An 8,420-nucleotide genomic window follows, 5' to 3' on the forward strand; every position below is an offset into this window, starting at 1 on the left:
GTCAGACAAAGAAGGGTATGTGCAGCCAGAAGTTGAGGGGCTGTCTTCACACTGTCAGGAGAGGCTTCAGCCAAGAAGGAACTGTCCCCTTTCTCCCAGGCAGCCTGGAGGCACAATGTATACTTAGCAATCTGAGTGCCTGGCAGAGGTGGGATGACCCTTGGAGGTCAGCCAGCCCAGGGGATTCCACAGTCAGGAGGGTGCTATTTACACAGACTACAATATGAATGGGATCTGCTGGAGTTGGGCAAAGCTGTGGCCAACGAGGGTCCACGGAAGACGTGTGTGTGTGTGTGTGTGTGTGTGGTGCATAGGGGGTGGGTCGAGTGGTCACAGAGCAATCACCGTGAGGCCCATCTGTCAGCTTACTGCAGGAAATTCACCTGTGGCTCCAGGCATGAAGTGTGGACCTGACCCAAGGGCGCCGTAAGTACAGGGAATCCCAGAAAGAAGAGACGGGCGCCAGTGATTGTTTCAGCCAAGCCTGAAGCCACCCGAGCCCCTCCGCTGGAAGGGAACCCAGGGCAGGGCTCAGGCACCACCCACAGGGGGAGGCTGAGTGGAGGGGGCCGACGGGTCATGTTGGAGGGAGAGGCGTGAGTGTTGTCTTGGGGAGCTGCTCGGAGCACCTGGTGTCCAGTGCAGACCATGCCAGCGCACCCCCTTGTCTCTTGAACAAGGAGCCGACCAAGGTAGCCCTGGGCACTAGACTTGGACTCTAGCCTGCTCCGTGAAGGCAGAGTCCGCATGGTCCGGGTTGCAGCCACGCCGTCTCTGAAGCCGCGGCCTCTGGGCCAGTGGGGACCAGAGGCCCCGGAGGACCCCTAAGAGCCGCGCAGCTGAGCCGCAGCGTCTAGGCTGAGGCTACAGTCTTCATATTTACCTGGACTAGTTTCTCCCTTTAACTGAATGTAGATACCTTTTACAGAATTCCTTTGCCTCCATGGGCAGGATTGGGATCTTAGCGTAAACTCATGGATTCTCCTTCCAGAAAACGATCTAGAAGAAGCGGCAGTCTCTTGGAATGTGCTCCCTGGACCCTGCCGAGGGAGGGAATGGATCGCAACCATTCAGCACGGGGACTTAGCGCCACCTGGCGGTTCTTCCGATTTCCCTCCGGCACCCTAACCACGCTCCCCAACAAAGGTTGATTAAGAGGCCCTTGCCTGAAGTTTTGGCTGAGGCAGCCTTGCAAATCCAAGTTCTGTCGGTTCACGCAAAATTATACAGTCCAGGAGATAAAAAAGGCAGCATAGGGAACCTAGTCCTTTTTGTAATAACTTTGCATGGTGATAGATGATACCTATACTCTTGTTGTGAACATAATCTATATAATTGTCAAATCACTGTGTTATACACCTGAAACTAATATACTATTGTAGGTCAACTATATACTTCAATAAAAAAAATTTAAGTGTAGTGAGGGATTAAAAAGACAAGTATTATCTTTTAGCTCCATAAGCCCGGTAATAGTGATACACACAGTGTTGGACATAAATTAGATGCTCAGTAACTGTTTGCTGAACAAGAAAATAAATAAGTCATAATGTAAAAAAGTAATCATCTCTATAGTGATTACAAGTGGAAGTGATAACTTTTTGGATCTATTGGTTCAAATAAAATAGTTAAAATTCCAAAAAATAAAGCCTACTATTCAGTGAGTTTTGACATACTAATTTTTTTAAGTTGTGGTAAACTTATAGAACAGAATTTGCCACTTTAGCCATTTTTAAACGTACAAGTAAGTGGCATTAATTACATTTACAATGTGTTCAACCATAACCACTATTTCCAAAACGTTGTCATCATCTCAAACAGAAACCCTGTAACCATCAAGCGGTAATTTTCCATTCTCCCTCCCTCAGCCTTTGGTAACCGCTATTCTATTTTTTGTCTCTGAATTTGCCTATTCTAGGTATTTTATAAAAATGGATCATACAGTTTAAAAAAATTTATCCAGCCCAAAACTGAGAATTACACACACAGAGAGCCATGGAGCTCTGGGACATTTCATTCATTCATTCATTCAATTTACTCATTAGAACTTCATTCATCCATTTCCCCAGGCCCCTGCTGGGAGCTGGAAATGGAGCTGTGACCAAGTCAGGGCCCTCATCTTCCAGTTGTTCTTGGAGCACTGGAGGAGGAAGATACAATAAACCATTCTATACACTGATAAGAAGTCAGCAGCTTGCCATGCCGGTGCAGATTGGAGAGGAGTGGCTCCTTCACCTCTCTGGGGGCAGATGTGGAGAAACCCCTAGAAGGTATAACACGTGGTCTTAGAGGGTGAATGGGATTCAGCCAAAGGCAAGATGGGGGACAGGCATTCTGGGCAAAGACAGCCAGAGAGTGATGGCCTCCTGCAAGCCTTGGACCTCCTCGGGTTGCTGGAGAATGGGGAGTGGGGCGCACAGCCTTGGCTAAGGTGTTTGGACTTCACTGTGCAGCCAAGGGCGCCACTGAAGTTTGATTTGTGCCGTGGCGGGTGGCCAGAAGGGCCTTTTTGCCCGGCTTCTAATTCTCAAAGGAATCCGCAGTCAGACTTTCAAAAAGTATCTCCAAATGAGCTTCGACATTTAATCACAAGGACATACCAGCAGAGTAGAAAAAAATGTGATCTTCTTGAAACTACTTTGGCCTGGTGTCCTATTACAAGGTCACACCACTTGTAATGTACTATACTGATTTTTTTTTAATTCCACAGTTACCTTGTGACTAGCACAACAGGATAGAATTATTTTTTTCTTTAAAGCATTAATTCTGTTACAAGGAAACATATAAAATCTATCATAAGCTTGTAACCCAGCTTTGATATTTCCTTGAATTTTAGTATATCAAAATATAAAACAGGGAAGAGTTCTCAGCCTCCCTTAGCCTCTGAAAAGCTCTGGAAAGTTCTGGGGAAGGATCGAATGGAAGAGAACCAAAAGAAAGTGAAGCAAGGGGGCTGTTGTAATAGTTGATACCTGAGATGCTACAGATGCTGACTGAGGTTTCAAATCTGGCAGAATTTAGTGATTGATTCTGTGAAAGTTAAAAGTTGTTTATAATCACCTGGACCTGTTAATGAGGGCAGATTCTGGTAACCACAGGATCTTCTGTTTTAAGAGCAGAAAATCAACATCCTTGGTATTATGGCTTTTGGCCAAGTTACAGGCAGTATCGGTTATGGGAGGTGTGGGAATGAGAACTTGCAGAGACAGGATGAAACCCAATTGCTCAACCAAGAAAGGGAGAAGGTGGTGCAACTCAGGAGTTCCAGAAGTTGCAAGAGCCAGTGTTCCTGGAGGCTGCGCAATCTGCCTCCATCAGACAGAGCTCTGGAGACCAGGTGGCCCAGAAGGGACCTGGGAGAGATTTAGTTCAGCCCTTAAGTTTTTAACATCAGATCTTTAATCTCTGAAATACAGGAAAAATGAAGCAAGGTGATTTACACAGATCATCTTTACCTCTGGAGAAATGGTATTATCTATCATAGGTTAGTGTCAGACAAGATTAGTACAGGCCAATCCAAGACCCCGGGATAGTCTCAGATTAGCCCCAGACAAGTCAAGGGGATGCAGGGCATAAAAACTTTCCATGACCTGTACTAACAACCCAGCTAGAAACTAGCCATGGAAGGGAATTCAGAAAGGTGAGTCTTTGTCTCTGTCCCTGGGAAGCTTGCCTCACTGCTAGTCTACAATTTGCTAAAATAGCACCTTCTGATTACCAAGGCTCAAACTCATCTCTCCCTTTTGAAGGGGCCACCATATTTTGTTTTGTTTTGGCTTTACCTAGAAGCCTTGCAAATTATTTAGGAATGTAAAACCAGAACATACAATCAGATGCCACTGGTCGATACCGGAGCCACCCATTTGACTTGTTAGATGGCACAGAGGGTGGAGATCGTATTGTTCTATGAAATGCCTCCTCAGGAAATTTTCCCAGATAAGGAACATATGCGCAGTTCTCTCTGTTTGAAGTACATCAGAAATCATTTATTCCTGCCTTTGGCTAGGATCTTCAAAGCCACAGAAACACCTGCGACCCTGCAGAGGGAAAAGCGCCGAGTTCTCCCACAATGCTTCCGCTTTCTAGGTGTTTGGTTAACATCAACTCAGATATTCCTGAATAGGAGGCAATGCCCCACCACAGAGCCAGAGGCCCCCCAAGGAGAATGGGGGACCTGGCCTCCCCTGACCCCCTTGCTCTTCTCTCTTGATCCCCCAGCTTCCCAGTTAGGATCATTTCTCCAGCTCTTTACTGGGTACTTGTCATGGGCCTCTCTGGCCCTACGAGGAGTGCAGAGCAGTTGACTCAGCCTTGCCCCCCACTCGCTTACAGGGCAGTGGTAGAGAGCCAACAAGTTAAGGTGCCCCGGGGAGGCTGATGAGGCCACGCCTAACTTCAGCTGAGAGGGGACAGAGAAGTAGGCAGCTTTCAGCCGGGATGTAAAGGAGGAGCAGAATTTCAACAGCAGAAGAGGATATTCTAATCTGAATACATTTCCAACTCCTTTATTAAAGAAATCTCTGAAGGCTCTTTTAAAACATGGCCATAAACTTGGTTGACACTCTTCTTATTGAGAGGTGGGTCTGTGTCCCCTGTCCTTGAATCTGGGCTCTATGACTGCTCGACAAAGACAGTTTCCAGGCCCAGGCCTCGAACCGGCAGTTTCCTCTTCCTCCCCCTCAGGATGCTCCCTCTGGATCCCGGCCTGCAGGCGAGAAAGGACCTCCCCAGCCTGCCCAGACTGAGAGATCAGAGGCAGAGGCACCTGTGGGTGTTCCTGCCAACAGCCCCCCAGGTCCCAGCTGACAGCCAACAGCGGCTTTCAGAGGGGAGTGAGCAAGCCTCCGAGCTTCCAGCCCCAGCCTGCGAACCCCAAGGCTGCTGCCACCCAGAGCATGCTCTGGCCTTCGGCTTCTCCTTCGGCAAAACGAGAATAGTGGTATCTAATTGCAGGATTTGGGTGAGGATTAAATGAAACAAAATACATGAAACGACCCATCTGATAAAGATCACCAGGGACAAACCCACAGATCAAGAAAGTTAGGCTTTGTGGTTTCCTGAAACAAGGGTGAGTGTGTGTGGGTAGTGGGGGGAGAGGGCAGCCCAGAGAAACTGAGGAACACTCTCACCAAAGGAAGAAAAAGGATTACCATAGGATTTTGGGAAAAGGGTACAGTTTAGGTAAAATTTAAATGAAGCAGTTTTCAAATAGGCTCAAAGCAAAACAGAGTTGTATACAAAGAGGTTAACATCAGACCTGGGCTGCCAGTTGGATTCAGGGTCCTATTTCCTTGGAAACTACAAAGAGAAGTGGTGTTAAGTCCAGAAAACCCTGGGTTGGAAATCAGGGCTGCTCCTCAGTGTCAAAGTGACTCAACCCCTCTAGGCGAAGGAGGGATATTCCATTCTTGCTGTACTGATTTCAAACAGCACAGTTTCAGACAGTTGGTACCTTCCGGACACAAGGTTCTTGGCACTATATGCTCTTGTCGATTAGCAAAAGCAGTTTTCTCAGGTTCACGTATATCAGTATCTGCCCCTGCCTACACCCCATGAGCACTCGGTAATAGAGTGGTTCCCCTTGCCCATCTTGTTCACCTCCTCTCTCACCCTCAGCCTGAGCTGCTTGTCCTGCCCACTGGCTTCCTAGCAAGGAAGAGCCCCAAGCCCGCCACTGCTAGTGCAGCCGGTAAGCTAAGCGGGGGGAAACCCCTTCAGTGAAGCTTCCATCTGATTAGTGGTAGTGTCAAGGTGGTAGCAACTCGAGGGGCCCCGGGAGATGAATGAACTGGCAGAACCGTGGTCTATCCAGACAAGGGGAAAAGGAAGGAATTCGGACACCTGCTACAACATGGGTGAGCCTTGAGGATGTTATGCTAAGTGAAATAATCCAGTTTCTCATAAAGAACACAAAAAGAAAAATACAGTATAAGGCCACTTATGTGAGGAACGTAAACACATCAAATCCACAGAGGCAGAAAGTAGAGGGTGGGTGCGAGGGGTAGGGGCAGAGGAGGAATGGGGAGTTGTTTGGTGGGGCCAGAATTTCCGTCTGGGAAGACAAAGAGCTCTGGGGATGGGTGGAGGTGACGGTCGCGCACAATGTGAATGCACTTAATGCCTCCCAACTGTGTGCTTGAAAATGATTAAAATGGTCAGTTTTATTTTATGTATATTTTACCACTGTAATCAAACAAACACAAAAAGAAGTTTTTCTTCTGGGCCTTTCTGCTGGATGAGCATTCCCTGGGGCCAGTGGCCGTGCCTGGAACTGTACAGAACATAGTTAGGTCACTAATATGCATTTTGTTTTAATGAAAAAAGAAGTGAGCAGCTCGTAAGCTGGTGCATTTTGGGAAGCCTGCCCGCTGCGCTCAGCATGCTCCGCAAAGTGAGTGCTGTGTGGGGAGCTGCTCCTTCCCTGGCCCAGAACAGCCAGTGCTCTGGAAGACCTAGCAGGAAGCAATGATCTCGCCTCTGTTTCTCAAGAGGGTCAGACACACTGGGACAGAGACCACACAGGTCATGGAAGGCCACCTTTCCTAGAGGGCCGGTCTGAGCAGGATGGCTGCCCCGACACATCTGGCCTGGAGAAACTGGGGTCAGCTTCATTTTTTACAGTCATTTAGAGATGAAGTCTTCCACATGTGGATTTGGCAGGGGAACACTGTTCAGTCTATAACAATGTTAACTTTTTTTTTAAGGGTACTTAATGAAAAAAAAAAAAAAGGGAGAAAACTCAAAACAAAAAAACCCTTGCAATCTCCCATAGGCTGTGAGGGCCACGAGCGGCTCCCCAGGACAGAAGACTTCCGGCCTCCTACTTCGGATACGGGTAGGAGACTCATTTTCTCTGCTTTTCAGTCAAACAGAAGAACCCACTGAGGACTCTAAGAAGGTTCTAGAACTATGCTGTCCAATAAGCGTAGCTGCTATAAAATGTGGCCAATCTAACTTGAGATGTGCTGGAAGTGTAAAATACACTCTGCATTTCAAAGACTTAGTATGAAAAAAAAGGAATGTAAAAAACCTCATTAATCATTTTCATATGAGTACATGTTGAAATGGTAACATTTGGGATATTTTTCTCTTAAACTATTATTAAAAAATTAATTATTACTCTTTTTTTTATATTCTTAATGTGGCTATTAGAAATTTGTTAATTCATATGTGGTGTGGCTCACGTTATATTTCTATTTGACGGCACTGTTCCAAAAAAGTATTTCTTGGCCTTTTTTGAAATTATCACTCTCCCAAGGAGACTTTTAGACATTTCCTTCCCTACTTTACTTTCTCCCATGAAATTCGAAAAACACAGATATACTTGTATCCATTTATGTACTGTGGTCCCTGTAATGGCTAAGATTTTTTCACTCTTTGCCTCTCCAGGGACCAATTTTGCCCTTCTAGGGGCAATATGTCCCATGTTGGGAGTGCATATTCTAGAAACGGGTGGCATTGTGAGATGGAAGGAGCCCGAGTCCCAGGGTCACCACGTGGAGAGCCACTCCCCAGTGAGAGCAAGAGACAAACCATTATGAATAAGTTACCGATATTGTAGGGTTGTTTGTTTCTGAGGCCACCATTGATTACCCTTACACACCAAATCCTAGATTCTACAACAACATCAATGAACCCAAAGAGATGATAGAGAATCAAATATCAGGGATCTAGGGGGCCCAGCCTGCATATAATCTGAATGTCTCACCATGTCACAGAACCCTGAAGCAACACCCCATAATCCGGCATTTGCTGCCAGCTTTCTCTTCATGGTCTCAGTTCACCCTGCTGAGCCTTCCTCCCTGCGTCTGCCCGCTGTGCCTGGAATGACTGACGCCTCTGTTTGCCTGGCAGAGCTTCCCAACTCAGCTCTAGTGCCACTTCCTCTGGGAAGCCTCACCCACTATCGCTCACTCCTGGACCCACTGTGCCATAAATGCTTTGGCCAGAATTAGAGCTGTTTTATGTATTGAGCACTACAGAGAAATAAACCGTTACTAGTACATTACTAATACAGAAACAAGATGCTTATATCCACTCCAAACATGGGGGGGAAATCAGATTGGGAAGACACAGTAGTCTTAGCCTGTTATGCTTAAAATCCTTTACTTTTGCAAATTTTACAAAACACATGACCACATGAATGCATTGCTAGGGTGAGGACGGAAACCCTGTGAGGAGCCCTGAAACTTAAGCCCTACGGGGTTCTACATTGAAAGGGGTTCTGTCTGTTAGAGGCTTTGCACAGTCCTGTGCTCTAGACAGGGAACTTTTAAAGTAACTCAACAAAATAAATATTTGTTGAATCGTATTATATACCATATGTGTTTAGCAAGTGTTGTATGACTGAACACCTGTCTGGGCACAAGAAAAATTAATGTCTTTTAATAAGGTCGAAGATGCACTGAGAGCCCAAAGAAAGT

General features: G+C 46.4%; 1 long non-coding RNA gene across 1 annotated transcript; it reads left to right on the forward strand.

Annotated features, from left to right (window-relative positions):
• The first annotated feature begins 5,569 nt into the window (after positions 1-5,569).
• On the forward strand, positions 5,570-7,983 carry LOC140844443 (uncharacterized). The gene is made up of 3 exons (XR_012122750.1): positions 5,570-5,852; positions 6,770-6,832; positions 7,716-7,983. It is a non-coding gene; the product is annotated as an uncharacterized lncRNA (long non-coding RNA).
• The last annotated feature ends 437 nt before the right edge of the window (positions 7,984-8,420 follow it).

The sequence above is a fragment of the Manis javanica genome, chromosome 1 (assembly GCF_040802235.1).
Source record: "Manis javanica isolate MJ-LG chromosome 1, MJ_LKY, whole genome shotgun sequence".
Taxonomy (NCBI): domain Eukaryota; kingdom Metazoa; phylum Chordata; class Mammalia; order Pholidota; family Manidae; genus Manis; species Manis javanica.